At 45.0% G+C, this 16235-nt stretch overlaps 1 pseudogene; it reads right to left on the minus strand.

Annotated features, from left to right (window-relative positions):
* Nucleotides 1–8292: 8292 nt before the first annotated feature.
* LOC145359590 (UDP-glucuronosyltransferase 2B17 pseudogene) lies at nt 8293–9331 on the minus strand (annotated as a pseudogene).
* Nucleotides 9332–16235: the final 6904 nt, after the last annotated feature.

Here is a 16235-nt window from a genome sequence, read left to right on the forward strand (position 1 = left end):
GAAGGCTACAAAATTATGAGAGGCATAGACAGGGTGAATAGTTGGAAATTTTTTCCAAGGGTGGAAGTGTCAAATGCAAGGCAGCACAGGTTCAAGGTGAGAGGGGGAAATTTTAAGGGAGATGTGCAGGAGAGATTTTTCATGCAGAGCGTGGTGGGTGCCTGAAATGCACTTCCAAAGGAAGTGGTGGAAGCAGGCACATTAGTAACAATTAAGAGGTATCTGCATGGGAACATGAGTGGGGAGGGAATAAAGAGATTCGGCATGAGTAAGGACAGAAGGTTTTTTTTAGTTTAGTTAGGGCATCATGATCAGCATGGGCATGGAGGGCTGAAGAGCCTGTTCCTGTGTTGTATTTTTCTTTGTTTTTTTGTTCTTTGTTCTTTAGTAACCTTTCCTTTCTTTCTCCTCAAAGGATGCCTGTCCTACTGTACAACTCCAATATTTTCTGTTCACATTTCAGACTTTGGCATTAGTGTAGAAGAAAATATCCAGGCCTGATCAGCACAGCGTGGTGACACAGTGGGCAGCACTGCAGCTTTATGGTGCCAGAGACAGGGTTCAATTCTGGCCTTGCGTGACTATCTATGTGGAATCTGTAATTCTCCCCATGTGTGCATGAGTTTCCTCCGGCTGCTCCAGTTTCCACAGTCCAAAGATGTGCAGATTCGGTGGATTGGTCATGCTCCATAGTCCCAGGATATGTAGGTTAGTGGGATTAGTGGGGTGTATAGAAAGTTAGGAGTTAATATATTTGCCAGCCTACTTAGCAATACACATGCTATGGGAATCTAAGTTTGGCCTGCCTTTGTGTTTTGCACAATATGATAATACCACAGTAATCACAGATCAAATAGAGCAGCTTGTATTTCTCTTTGTATACTGTTTTCCGATAATGTTCATACCAAGTCTTACACAGAAGTTGTTTGTGACACACTGTAAAAGGAAGACTTTGATCTGAATCTTGCGCACCTGCGCAAGGATATTTTGGCCCTGGAGGGAGTGCAGAGGAGGTTTACTAGGCTGATACCGGAGTTGAGGGGATTGAGCTATGAGGAGAGGCTGAATAAATTAGGCTTGTACTCGTTAGAGTTTAGAAGAATGAGGGGAGATCTTATTGAGACGTATAAGATGATGAATGGGATGGATAGGATAGAGGTGGAGAGACTCTTCCCGCTCAAAAAAGACAGTAGGACTAGGGGGCACAGCCTCAAGATAAAGGGGTGGCGGTTTAGAACGGAGTTGAGGAGGAACTTCTTCACTCAAAGGGTGGTGAATCTCTGGAATTCTCTGCCCGTTGAAGTGGTGGAGGCTGCCTCGCTAAATATTTTTAAGAAGCGGGTTGATGGGTTCTTGATAAGAGGGGATTAAGGGTTATGGGGAGAGGGCGGGAAAGTGGAACTGAGCCACAACAGATCAGCCATGATCTTATTGAATGGCGGGGCAGTCTCGAAGGGCTAGATGGCCTACTCCTGTTCCTATTTCTTATGTTCTTATGTTCTTATGAATAAATTGGTCTCCAACCAGGACTGGGTGTGTGAACAGTTCCAGGATCACTTGGGCTCCAGCCATCATTACTGGGCTTCCTGATGGGCATAAGGTCATGAAACTTGTTGCTTATTTTTATTTCTCTTGTGTTTCTTTCATATGATTTGGAATTTACCATTCATTTACCCCATGTTCTGTTTTGTTCCTTTAATAGTCTGGGACAATGTTAAATAAGAAACAGGTTAGAAATATAATCTCTTAACTATTATAATTTTTATTGACAAAGAGCAAATAATATCAACTCACCTATTCAATGATAACTACAGCTTTCCCCTGCCACTCGCAAACACTACCTAGTCCTCTACCTCTTCAAACCTACCTCATGTAATCCCCCCCACTACAGCACAGGCAATCACCAGCCAACAAAACCTTCTGTAGTTGCTCATCTGCAGCTAGAAGAGGCTACTGCGCAGAGATCCACATGATGGATGCTCCACCCAACCACTGCTACGCCTGGTGTTCCATAGTCCAGGCCTCCCTCTTCCATCCAAAACTCCACAGGTTGCCCCAGTCTATCTCGCCAATTTGAATGCTCTATGTTGGTCTGGACTGGGGTGATTTCCCACTGGTGCTGCCAACAATTGGACAGTGGGGGTGATTCTGATCTCTGATGAGAATCACACCCCACCAAGTCAGGTAGGAAACCAAATTTTCAGTTTCCATCACATTGTCCCTGCCCCATCCATCTTTATACCCACCAGGGAGAATGGGGGAAGGGGGCAACTGAAAACCCTACCATGTGAGTTGCCTTCCCAACTGCTCATTGTATCTGCATGCTAACTTTATATGTTTTGCATTGAAGGACATCTGTGATTCTTGTGAATCCAAACTTTGGCAGCCTTGTAAAAATATTGTGCTTTTTCATTCTTCTGGACTTACAGATATTTTGAATACAATTATGACCATGTTTGACAATATATTTAACAAATCAAACCTGGGGGCTACATGTCCTCTCATGTAAAATGCAGGTTTGGATACAATGGGAGCGGATTGTGTTACGATTTGATGGTATTGAGCCAGGAGCAGCAAGTTAAAAAACTTGACAACAGATTTTGCAAGTTGCTCACATAAGAACATAAGAAATAGGAGCAGGAGTAGGCCATCTAGCCCTTCGAGCCTGCCCCACCATTCAATAAGATCATGGCTGATCTGTCGTGGCTCAGTTCCACTTTCCCGCCCTCTCCATAACCCTTAACCCACTTGCCTATCAAAAACCTATCTACCCGCGTCTTAAAAATATTTAGCGAGGCAGCCTCCACCACTTCAACGGGCAGAGAATTCCAGAGATTCACCACCCTTTGAGTGAAGAAGTTCCTCCTCAACTCCGTCCTGAACTGCCCCCCCCTTATCTTGAGGCTGTGCCCTCTAGTCCTACTGTCCTTTCTGAGCGGGAAGAGCCTCTCCACCTCTATCCTATGTGCCTCAGCACGTGCAAAGAACTTCCAATCAACGTCTTCTTTTTCTGACTTTTCTAAGAGACTTGCTTCTCTTGGGTAGATAGCAAAGTCCTCGTCGCCAGTTTTTATGTTGTATTTTGGAGAATTGACACTGGGAAGCACTGGAAGTTCAAAATAATTGTGCTTTAATAAAGTAAAGTTTATTTATTAGTCACAAGTAAGGCTAACATTAACACTGCAATGGAGTTACCATAAAATTCCGCTAGTCACCAAATTCCAGCACCTGTTTGGGTCAATGCACCTAACCAGCACATCTTTCAGAATGTGGGAGGAAACGATAGCACCTGGAGGAAACCCATGCAGAACAGGGAGAACATGCAGACTCCACATGGACAGTGATCCAAGCCAGGAATCGAACTCATAAGAACATAAGAACATAAGAAATAGGAGCAGGAGTAGGCCATCCAGCCCTTCGAGCCTGCCCCGCCATTCAATAAGATCATTGCTGATCTGTCGCTGCTCAGTTCCACTTTCCCGCCCTCTCCCCATAACCCTTAATCCCCTCTCCTATCAAAAACCCATCAACCCGCATCTTAAAAATATTTAGCGAGGCAGCCTCCACCACTTCAACGGGCAGAGAATTCCAGAGATTCACCACCCTTTGAGTGAAGAAGTTCCTCCTCAACTCCGTTTTAAACCGCCCCCCTTTTATCTTGAGGCTGTGCCCCCTAGTCCTATTGTCTTTTTTGAGCGGGAAGAGTCTTTCCACCTCTATCCTATCCATCCCATTCATCATCTTATACGTCTCAATGAGATCTCCTCTCATTCTTCTAAACTCTAACGAGTACAAGCCCAGTTTATTCAGCCTCTCCTCATAGCTCAACCCCCTCAACTCCGGTATCAGCCTAGTAAACCTCCTCTGCACTCCCTCCAAGGCCAAAATATCTTTGCGCAGGCGCAGCGCCCAAAAATGCACACAGTACTCCAGTTGCGGCCTCACCAATGCCCCATACAGCTGCAGCAAGACCTCCCTACTTTTATATTCAATCCCCCTCGCTATGAAGGCCAGCATCCCATTCGCCTTCCTGACCACCTGCTGCACCTGCAAGCTGGGTTTTTGCGACTCATGCACAAGGACCCCGAGGTCCCTCTGCACCGTCGCCTGCTGCAGTTTTTCGCCTCGTAAGTAATAGTCCTTCCTACCATTTTTCCTACCAAAGTGGACCACCTCACACTTGCCAACATTAAATTCCATTTGCCATTTCCTGGCCCATTCGCCCAGCCTATCTAGATCCTTCTGCAGACTCTCCACACCCTCCGCACAATTTGCCGTTCCCCCAATCTTGGTGTCATCAGCAAATTTCGACACCATACACTTGGTTCCCTCCTCCAGATCATCTATATAAATGGTAAAAAGCTGAGGCCCCAGCACCGACCCCTGGGGCACTCCACTAGTCACCATCCGCCAATCCGAATAGCACCCATTGACCCCCACTCTCTGCCTCCTATTTGACAACCAATCCTCTATCCACGCTAACACCCTACCCCCAACTCCATGTCCCTCGACCTTCTGCAATAACCTCTTGTGAGGCACTTTGTCAAACGCCTTCTGAAAATCTAGAAAGACCACATCCACCGGCTCTCCTCTATCCACCGCCCTAGACACATCCTCATAGAACTCCAGTAAATTTGTCAGACACGACTTCCCTTTAATGAAACCGTGCTGCGTCTGCTCTATCAAGCAATTCCCTTCAAGATGCCTCGCAATTTCCTCCTTAATGACAGATTCTAACATTTTACCTACCACAGATGTTAAACTAACCGGCCTATAATTCCCCGCCTTTTGCCTGGCACCCTTCTTAAACAACGGTGTAACATTAGCCGTTTTCCAATCATCCGGCACTTCCCCGGAATCCAGCGACGTTTGGAAAATAATCACCAAGGCATCCACTATCACCTCCGCCATTTCTTTCAGAACCCTCGGATGCATTCCATCCGGTCCTGGGGACTTGTCCACAATCAGCCCCCTCCAGTCTGTCGAGCACCGCCTTTCTAGTAACAGTAATGTCATTAAGACCCTCCAGTCCTACCACCTTTCTATCGCTAACACCCGGCAAATTATTCACGTCCTCCTCCGTGAAGACAGAAACAAAAAAGTTATTCAATACCTTAGCCATATCCCCATCCCCTACCACTAGGTCCCCTTTCTCATCCTCTAAAGGACCAACATTCACCCTAGCCAGCCTCTTCCTTTTTATATATTTATAAAAACTCTTGCTATCCTTTTTTATATTAAGCGCTAGCCCAGCTTCATAGTTTCTCCTACCCTTCCTTATCAACTTCTTTGTCAATCTTTGTTGACATTTAAACCTCTCCCAATCCTCTTCTCGCCCACTACTCTTAGCTACTCTAAATTCCTCCGCTTTTAGTTTAACACTTTCCTTCACCTCCTTCGTTATCCACGGCTTATTACCTCTCCTCCTACTATCCTTTTTGACCATCGGAATAAATTTCCGTTGAGCACCAAGAAAGATCTCCTTAAAGATCCTCCACTGCTCCTCAACAGACCCTCCCTCCAACGCGCTCTCCCAGTCCACATTCGCCAATTCTTCTCTCATCCTACCGTATTTCCCTCTATTCAAACAAAGGACGCGTGTCTGGGAACCCACTTTCCCCTCCTCCATCTGCACCAGAAACTCCACCATACAATGATCACTCTCCCCAAGAGGATCCTTCACCACAAGGTCCCTAATTCTACCCGCTTCATTACATAGCACCAGATCCAAGATAGCTCGCTCCCTCGTCGGCTCCAACACACACTGTTCGAGGAAACTATCCCGGCAGCATTCCAAGAACTCTTCCTCGAGCCCCCCATGTCCAACATGGGTCGACCAATCAATATGCAGATTGAAATCCCCCATAACTACGGCCGTCCCATTCCTGCACGCCGCACTTATTTGCGCGTTAACAGCCCGCCCCATCTCCAGATCATTATTCGGGGGCCTATAGACGACACCCACCAGCGTCTTCCTCCCTTTGCTGTTCCTAATCTCCACCCACAACGATTCCACCCTCTGCTCCTTGGCTCCAATATCATCCCTTGCTACCACCGTGATGCTATCCTTAATCAGCAGAGCTACGCCCCCCCCTTTTCCCTCCTGTCTATCCTTCCTAAACACTTGATAGCCCTGTACATTCAGCTCCCAGTCCCTGTCACCCTGCAGCCATGTCTCTGTAATGGCCACCAGATCGTATCCATTTGTGTCGATCTGCGCCATCAGCTCATCCACTTTATTCCGAATGCTTCGTGCATTCAGATAAAGTGCTTTCATCCCAGCCTTCACCTGGACCCTATTTGCCGCAACGCCACCAACTATACTCACGCCCCCTGCTCCCTCTATTATTGGGACATCCTCGGCCTCTTCCCTTACATGTACACTCTCCTTAACTTTAGACCTCGTAAGGTCACCTATCCTCACACCCTCCCCCCCCATAATTAGTTTAAAGCCCTGTCTACAGTCCTCTTTACTCGATTCGCCAGCACTCTGGTCCCAGCACGGTTCAGACCAACCCCATCCCTCCCGAACAGGTCCCACCTACCCCAATACTGGTGCCAATGCCCCATAAATTCAAACCCATTCCTCCCACACCAATCCCTGAGCCACCCATTCACTTCCTTAATCCTGTCAACCCTACGCCCATCTGCACACGGTTCAGGCAGTAGCCCAGAGATAACCACCTTGTCGGTTCTACTTTTTAATTCCATTCCAAGCTTTTCATACTCCCTCCCCAGATCCTCAGTCTGCATTTTGCTTACGTCGCCGGCACCCACATGTACCACAACGACCGGATTCTCACCCTCCCACTCCAGGTTCCTCTGCAGCCCAGATGCGACATCCCGTACCCGAGCACCAGGCAGACAACACACCCTTCTGTGCACTTTGTCATTGTGACAAAGGACAGTGTCAATACCCTTCACCCCACTATCCCCAATAACTACTACGTTCCTTTTCCTTTTCTCTTTGCCTATGTCCTGCTGCAGCACTGTACCGTGTGCAGCTTGCTCACCAACCTCACCTGCCTCGTTCTCGTCCAACTTGGAAGCAAGAACCTCAAACCTGTTATGCAGATTAAGAGGCTGAGGCCTCCGCTCCTCACCCCCCTTCCTCTTCCCAGTAGCCCCCTCTTGTCCCTGACCCTTAGAGTTAGCCAGTCTAGGGGGGGTGGATGTCACTTGCACCCCATTGACAATGGCACCCTCTCTCCCCTTGATGAGCCTCAGTGTCTGTAGCTCAGAGGCCAGCTCATTTACCCTGAGCTGGAGCTCCTCCAGCAACCTGCACTTACTGCAGACATGGTCACTGGGATGAACCCTAGGGTCCACCAGTTCCCACATCATACAGAAACCACACATCACATGCCCCTCCATTATTTACTGTAGTAGTTTTGAAAAAATTTTTTTTGTTTTTTTTTTGTTTTTTTTTGTTATTTTTTGTTTTTTTTTGTCTTTCAAACGAACTCACCTGGCCTTTTCTCTTTCCAGCCCTTTTTGATATTAAGCCCTAGTAGCTCACTCTGCTGCCCTCTCACTCCGCTGCCCGCTCAGACGCTGCCCGCTGTCTACACCAGGCCTCCTTTTAAACCTGGCGCTGATTTAAATCTGATGGCCCACAACTGCCTGCTAACCACTCCCTCAGAATTCTTAAAGCAGTAAATACAATAAATAAATGCTTTAAACAGTTCTACAAAGAACAAAGTGCTTTAAACTTATTTTAAACTGGTTTTTAACAGGTAAAATCTTAGCTGTCTCTCTGCTCCTTCACTCGTCTGCTCCAGCAAACAATGGAAGGCTTCACCTTGTGGTCAGTTGATATTTAAATCTGATGAACCACAACTGCCTGCTAACCACTCCCTCAGAATTCTTAAAGCAGTAAATACAATAAATAAATGCTTTAAACAGTTCTACAAAGAACAAAGTGCTTTAAACTTATTTTAAACTGGTTTTTAACAGGTAAAATCTTAGCTGTCTCTCTGCTCCTTCACTCGTCTGCTCCAGCAAACAATGGAAAAAAAAAACTCGGGTCCCTGGCACTGTGAAGCAGTGGTGCTAACCACTGTGCTACCGTGCCACCCAGGGTGATATTTAGAGGGCAATGGTTGCTTCTTCCCTCTGACAGTTTCCCGTTCTAGTGATCTGTGATGCCAATTCTGGTGAATGAATGACTGTATTAATACACAGTACATGGTACAACTATCGAGAATCAATATTAATAAATAACAAAATTTTAATAGGTTATCTTTAGTGGCCCTGAAAAGAATCTCATCATCTCAGTGGTCATAGCAAAAACCTTACTGAATTTTTTGCTTTTTCTTTCGAGCAATGTTACAAAGCTTCCTCAATAGCAGAACTGTCAGCACTGTAATCATTAGTAACGCAGATAACAGGAGGACCATCACATCTACACAATAGTAAGCATACCAGGGGAGTCGGTAAGATTCTGAGCGCAAATGTGCTGCACCTTTGTGTCGAGCAACAAACTCAATCCAGAAAACGGCTCTCTCCATTGGAGACTCGGGTTGGTCTCTATGGAGAGCAGAGAGTTTCTGCATGTTATCCCGATAAGATGTGTTGTTTATGACTTCGTTCAGTGCCTGCAATAGATCTGTTGACTGCATGGCTGAGATGCTAATCACTTTTGCAGCCCCTCTGATTTCAAGTCTGAATAAATTATCAAACTGGTCAAAAAGCAGAGGAATGCCAACCACTGGCACCCCATGATAGATGGCTTCATAAATCCCATTGGTGCCTCCATGGGCAATGAAGGCTCGTGTTTTGGGGTGTCCTAAAAGATCATTCTGAGGGATCCATTTTGCCAATAGCGTATTATTTCCGATGTTGGGAGGGACCTTTCCATCATATCTCCAAATAACTTTTTGAGGTACCTGAGCAAAAGCCTCTGCAATTTTCATTGTAATATGCATTGGTAAATGGTGAATAATTGTCCCCAGAGACATCACAATAACCCCATGCTCCCCTGAGGATTGGACAAACTCTTCAAACTCTACTGCCAGAGGTTTGGGTGGTTTACACTGGAATCCTCCAATGTAAACAATATTTGGCATGGTGGGTCTCGGGAACTCAAGTGTAAAATCAACTCTCAACAGCCACACATCTGCCCCATGGAGAACCGTCTCGATATCTGTGTCTGGGCCCAGATATCGATGGCAGAGTTAATTGTAAATGGGGTTAATCACAAATTTTGAATTATATGATTGTAAATGGTAAATGATGATATTAAATGTTCTTTGAAGAAAACTCATTTGATCTGTCAGGAGTGCGGGCAATGGGGCATAGGAAAGGGGCGATGGGGCGATGAAAGAATGAGGGTCTCCATTACTGAACCATCGAACATTGTACACCAAAGGAACTTTTAAAGTATGAGCAAGTAGTGGACCTGTGGGAAAAACTGGATCAGTAAGTACTAAGTCAAAGTGCGCATTTTCAAATTGTCTTAACAAACTTTTGTTTTCATAAATTTTAATAATCATTTCCCGTGTCCATGCATGACATGAATGCAGAAAAGTCATCTTTTCAGAATGGAGCCTAAACCATGGCATCCAACTGTCCTGTAAGACCTTGAGAGCCCTTTCAACCAAAGTTTGCATAATATCTTCGTTTTCATATTCCGTATACATTTTTGGCATTTCCACCACAATGGATTGATATAGATCCGGCTGCTCTTTGATGTACCAAGATGTTGAGAAATAAAGGACTGTGATGTTGTGCCCGCGAAATTTCAGTTCTTCCAATAGAATTCTCATATTGACCCAGTGGCTTCCACTCACGGGAACAACCAATATGTTCGCCCCCTCTGGAATTGGACAGAACAGGGTGACGATGATACCAAGTATGTATGCAACCTGGAACCTGCTTTTGCACACGGGATTCTCCATTTTGAGGGCAAATTGATACCCAGATCCTGTTAGAGACTGGAAGAGAAACATTGGTAATACGACATAAATTTAAAATCAGATCACTTCTCGACTTTGACAGTTATCAGTTGCATCCAAGACCAGTCTGTGTGTGGAGTAAAAGGACCTTTACAATCTCTGACCTCACGCTGACTGTCCACCACAACTGCAAAATTAATTTTAACTTGCAATTTACTGTTTCGCCAAGAAATTATAACCTTTCCCTTATAGAGGGGGAACAAATGAAGTGTTGTCTTGGCACTCTTGGCAGCTGAGCTTTCAACTAAAGTAAATGCAACTAATCGGTCCAAAGTCTAAACGTATTTCTGCCGATCAAATATTAATCTCCATGTGATCGACTGTTCCCATTTTACAGTGATCTTTTTGTTGCCACAGCCAATATATAATTCCAGATGAGTTGTTTCCCTGAGTCACCAATACCTTTAGAATTAATCTGTAGATTCTAAATTCCTAAATGTTTCGATTTCAGGGAGAGAACTGATACAACGTAGGACCACTTGTGTGCCAAATAACAAATGCAGCAACCGATAGACAAACTGAGCAGTTCCACAACCAGCATAATTTGAATAATCGATAGTCACGGGTGAAGTGCTCGAAGATTGGAGAGTGGCAAATGTTCTGCCTTTGTATAAAAAAACGTTGCAGGGAAACGTTTGGGAACTACAGCCAGTGAGCCTCACATCTGTGGTGGGTAAATTGACGGAAGGTACTTTGAGAGACAGGATGGACAGGCATTTAGAGATGCAAGGACCGATTAGGGACAGTCAGCGTGGCTTTGTGAGTGGAGAATCATGTCTGACAAATGTAATTGAGTTTTTTGAAGGGGTAACCAAGAAGGTAGATGAGGGCAGTGCAGTTGATGTTGTCTACATGGACTTTAGCAAGGCCTTTGACAAGGTACTGCATGGTAGGTAGTTGCATAAAGTTAAATCTCACGAGATCCAGGTTGAGGTATCTAAATGGATACAAAATTGGTTTCTTGACAGAAGCCAGAAGGTGGTTGTAGAGGGTTGTTTTTCAAACTGGAGGCCAGTGACCAGCGGTGTACCTTAGGGATCAGTGTTGGGCCCACTGTTATTTGTCATTTATATTAATGATTTGGATGAGAATATAGAGGGCATGGTTAGTAAGTTTGCAAATGACACCAAGATTGGTGGCATAGTGGACAGTGAAGAAAGTTATCTCCAATTGCAACGGGATCTTGATCAATTGGGCCAGTGGGTTCACATATGGCAGATGGAGTTTAATTTAGACAAATGCAAGGTGATGCATTTTGGTAGATTGAAACAGGGCAGGACTTACTCAGTTAATGGTAGGGCATTGGATAGAGTTAGAGAACAAAGAGATCGAGAGGGTACATGTTCATAACTCCTTGAAAGTGGAGTCACAGGTAGACAGGGTGGTGAAGAAGGCATTGGGCATGCTTTGTTTCATTGGTCGGAACGTTGAATATGGGAGTTGGGATGTATTGTTGAAGTTGTGCAAGACGTTGGTAAGGCCACACTTGGAATACTTTGGGAAAAAGATACAAAAATCTGAGGTCACGTACCGACTGACTCAAGAACCTGCTGCTGTCAGACTTTTGATTGGATTTCCCTTGCATTACGTTGATCTTTCTCTACACCCCAGCTATGACTGTAACACGAAATCCTGCACTCTCATTTCCTTCTCTATGAACGGTATGCTTTGTCTGCATAACACGGAAGAAACAATACTTTTCACTGTATGTTAACACATGTAACAAGAATAAATCAGATCAAATCAACTCAAATCAAAGCAAATCAAAGCAACATCAATGATGGTGGAGCCCAGCATATCAGTGAAAAAGTTAGGGTGAGCAAGGCTGTATTGAGGTCTGGATCTGAATGACCCTGGTGGAACCCAAACTGAATATCAGTGAGCAGGTTATTTCTAAACAAGTTCCACTTGATAGAACTGTTGATGACCCTTTCTATCGCTTTTCATAGAATCATAGAATCCCTGCAGTTCAGAAGGAGGCCATTTGGCCCAACGAGTCTGTACCGACCACAATCCCATTCCCATAACCCCACACATTTACCCTGCTAATCCCCCTGATACTAGGGTCAATTCAGCATGGCCAATCAACCTAACCTGCACATCTTTGAAGTGTGGGGAGAAACTGGAGCTCCCAGGGGAAACCCACACAGGCCACAGGGGGAACATGCAAACTCCACACAGACAGTGACCCGAGGCCGGAATTGAACCCGGATCCCTGGCACTGTGAGGCAGCAGTGCTAGCCACTGTGCCACCCACTAACAAGATGACAGATTTCTCAGCAAGCCATCCAGACGTCAGTGTTACACAATCTCGCTAAAACTCTGTCTCCCTCATGAGAGATTTCAATCATCACTTTCGAAGATTTAGGCCAGAATTTTCCGGATGTTCACGGAGATTCTCTGGAACCACCGGCAGCACACTCCCGACCGTGTATTATCTGCCAGCGTGGGATGATGTCTATGGTAATTCCCATTGACACTGGCATTACCAGAGGATCCCACCACGAGCAAACACTCTCCACCTCCCGCCACTGGGAAACATGCAGCTGGGAGGCCAGAGAATCTCATCCCTAGTCTCTGAATTCCCTTCAAATGTTGCTTACAGTTGGGCTCAAACCCAGATGGTTAAATCATTTTCCCTGAGACTTCACCATCCCATTCTCCACCGTGCTGTGGAGAATGGGACGAAGTGCATACAGGGAGTGGGGCGTGAAGAGCTGTAGCTGAGGTAGCTGTGGAAGTCGGTGGGTTTGTAATGAATGTTAGTGGTCAGTCGATCATCAAAAGTGGAGACACAGAAATCAAGGAAGGAAGGGAAGTGTTGGAGACAGGCCAGGTGACGATGAGTGAAGGGTGGAAATTAGAAGTAAAATCAGTATTTTTTTCCAGGTGCAGACAAGAGCATGAAGTGGTACTGATGTCATGGAGGAAGAGTTGTGAGAGAGGGTTCTGAGTAAGATTGCAACAAAGAATCGTCCACATACCCCACAAGAAAACAGGCATAACTGGTGCCCTTGCTGTTACTATTAGCAACACCTGCAGGATCCAATGAATAGCGGGGAGGGGGGAGGGTTCCTGCCCAAAAATGTTAACGTTACAACGGAGGTGATGGAAGAAGAGTACAGCATCGTACTGAGCCTGAAGCACAATGAGGTGAGGGTGCAAAGTGATCAAATGGAGTCCTTTGCTGAGTACGGAACATTCAGCATCAGAGAAGGGAAAGTCAGAGGGAGAGAGAATACATGGCAAGAGCAGGATTGGAAGAAGGAATGGGGTCAAAAGAATGGGAAGATGTGGAGGATCTTGGATGGTTTTGGTATCCATAAATTGTTGGAGCTTGTATTTCTTAACATCTGAAAGGAAGAGAAAGAGCTTTTTGTTAAGGCATTGGATAAGGTGAAGAATGAAATGGAACTGGGGATAGGAACAGCTTTGTGATAGGCTGAGTCAAGGGTGTACATATGGCAATGCCTGGCACTGAATGTGGATCTCAGAATATGGTGAAGACAATACTCTGAGGGGCGTTGTATGTCCCAGCGATATATATAATCCTAGATAGATCCAAAACATGAGGGATGGAGCTTGAGCTGGAAGGCACATGGCATGAACTGGAGACAGGAATAGTCACTGAGGAAGGAGACATGGATGTGGAAGTGAGTTTTGGTAAATAACTTGTCAAACTCCAAAATGAGATGAAAAACAATGAAAGTAAAAGTGGTAAAAGAGAACATAAATTTCTTCAAAGAGAGGAGTAGTCCTTCTTCAGGGCATTCCTGAAAGGGTAATGACAATGGATTAAACACTCAAATCTGTTAAAGATCTCGAAGGATTTGATATTTTTCAATGAGGTCACATTTCACTCTTCTAAACTCTAAATAATGAGGGAATATTCCACTCAAATGTTACTCATAAGACAATCCTCACAACCTGGGAATCCACCTTGTGAACCCTAAGTCAACTCGTTCATAGGTAGAGAGACCAAAACTGTTCTCAACAAGAGCTCCCGCCCAAGTCTGTCTTATTCTGCTGCTTTAACCCCATTGCAATGAAGCAGAACATGTCATTTGCAATCCCAATTACTTAATGTGCCTCAATGTTAACTTTGCGTGATTTGGTTACAAGCTTGTAACGACACCTAAATCCCTGTCAAATGCAATATTCACCAGTCTCTCACTGAGAAAATATTCTGCTTTGCCAAGCTTCTTAGCAAAGTGAATAATTTCACTTATCCCCACAAGCATGTCTGCAACAATGATGTGTTTACAGGGCGTTGTTTTACTGACATTACATCTCTGGGCTGAATGAGTAACTTCTCATTTGAAATATAGCTTATGATGCTTTAGAAGCAGATTATTTTGGATATGCAGATTTTGAGCATGGAGCTGCCAGTTCCAACACAGGATCAGGGAACAGCAAGTTCTATAATAGTACATCAAGAAAGACCATTTCCAGCGAGGTGTATCAGAGAGCCCAATATTCCTTTACAGTGTAACAGGCGTCGTTGATGACAAGGAGGACGATTGCACAGGGTTCAGCACCATTTGCAAGTCCTCAAATACGGGAAGAGTCTGTGTCTGCGTGCAGCACAGCCTGACCTTAAATTGATAAGTGGAATAAAGCAGACACACCACACAAGTGCCAGGCACTGAGCATCTTCAATAAGGAAGAATCTAACCAACTTCCCTTGACCTTCAATGATTTACCATCACTGCATCCCCCATCAGCAACATGCTGGGGCTTACCATTGAGGTTAACTGCAACCGGCAGATAACTTCTACAAGAGCAGTTCAGAGGCTATGAATTCTCCACTCATGAACTTTGCCTCCTTACAGCCAAAGCTTGTCCACCAAGATACAAGTCTTGAGTGTGGTAGAAAACTCCCTAATTGCCCAGATGAATTTATTCCAAAAAATTCAAGAAGTTGAAAACTACCCAGAAGATTGGGCATTTATCCACCACTTGTGCCTAATATTAGCAATGTGTGCCAACTACAAGATACACCACAGCAATTCACCAAGCTTTTTTCCAATTCCATCACCCCAGATGGGCATGAGCAGCAGAGGTATTTGAATTTCTCTACCTGCAAGGTCACCTCCTTGCCACACACTATTTTGATTCGGAACAATATCAACATTCCTTAATCATCAAAACCCTGGACTCCCTTCCTAACAGCACTGTAGGTGGATGCGCAACACACAGTTCACACAGCATCACCAGCTGCTCAAGTAGCAGTTAAAGACGGGTAAAAATAATTGGCCTTTTCAATGGAAGTTGCTTCCCGTAAATGAATTAATGAAAGCAAAGTGAAATTCCGCTGTGGAGACCTTGGGATTGCCATCGTACTTCTTTCTGCTTTCAGCTGGCCTGTCATGTTCTTATATTCACATGTTTTATGTCATGGGTGTAAGCTTCAGGTTTCAGCTGTAGTTTAGAATAAATATTCCTGCACTGTTCCTGCTGAGTTGTGATTTCAGTGTCACTGGTTCTGAGAATGGATTAAAGTGCCACCAGACTCCAAGAGAGATACTTCAGGAATATAGTTGTGGGTGAAGTTATATATATGGGTCCCTCACTGCAGCAGCCCCTCTGCCTTTCTGCCCAAGGAGAAGACCAGGGGCTCTTGAGCACCGACAGGGAGGAAGGAAGAGAACCTTTTCTTGCACAAAAGTAGTAATGGGGCCCACAGCAAATTGTGAAGTCAACTTACCTCACAGGATCATTAGCAGTGCTCCTCCATATCCCTGAGGGAAAGTCTGGGTCTTGCTGGAAAAACACAGCAGATCTGTCAGCGTCTGCGGAGAGAGGAAGAAAGTTAAAGTTTTCAGCCTGTGCGACTCCTCCACAGAGCTGTCTCCGCTGCTCTGGGTTCCTCCTCACAGCTCCCTCCTATTTTTATTCTCTGCCTCGTTCTGCTGGAATTGCCCAAACAGCAGGCCACCACATCCAGCTAAACCCTGCCAGTTAAAATCCGTTAGTCCACCAAGATTCTGACTTCCTCCCACCACATGAGATTACTGTTATCACACAAGGTTTCCTGTTAGAGGCTAACATCAACTTTTTTGTGTTTCATTGCTGTACACATTTGACCTATCTTTCAGTAACTGGTGCATTATGTTTGTTGTTTTTATTGATTTCCAATTTCTGCAAGTGCTAATGTGAACAGTCATAGGAATAGCAGGAGGACATTTATGTCTGTTCTGCCATTTTGTGATAATATCTGTGACCTATCTCCATAAAACCAACTTTGCCCCAAATCCCTTAATGCATTTGAATAACAAA

The sequence above is a fragment of the Carcharhinus amblyrhynchos genome, chromosome 28, assembly GCF_965287045.1.
Source record: "Carcharhinus amblyrhynchos chromosome 28, sCarAmb.v2.hapA, whole genome shotgun sequence".
Taxonomy (NCBI): Eukaryota; Metazoa; Chordata; class Chondrichthyes; order Carcharhiniformes; family Carcharhinidae; genus Carcharhinus; species Carcharhinus amblyrhynchos.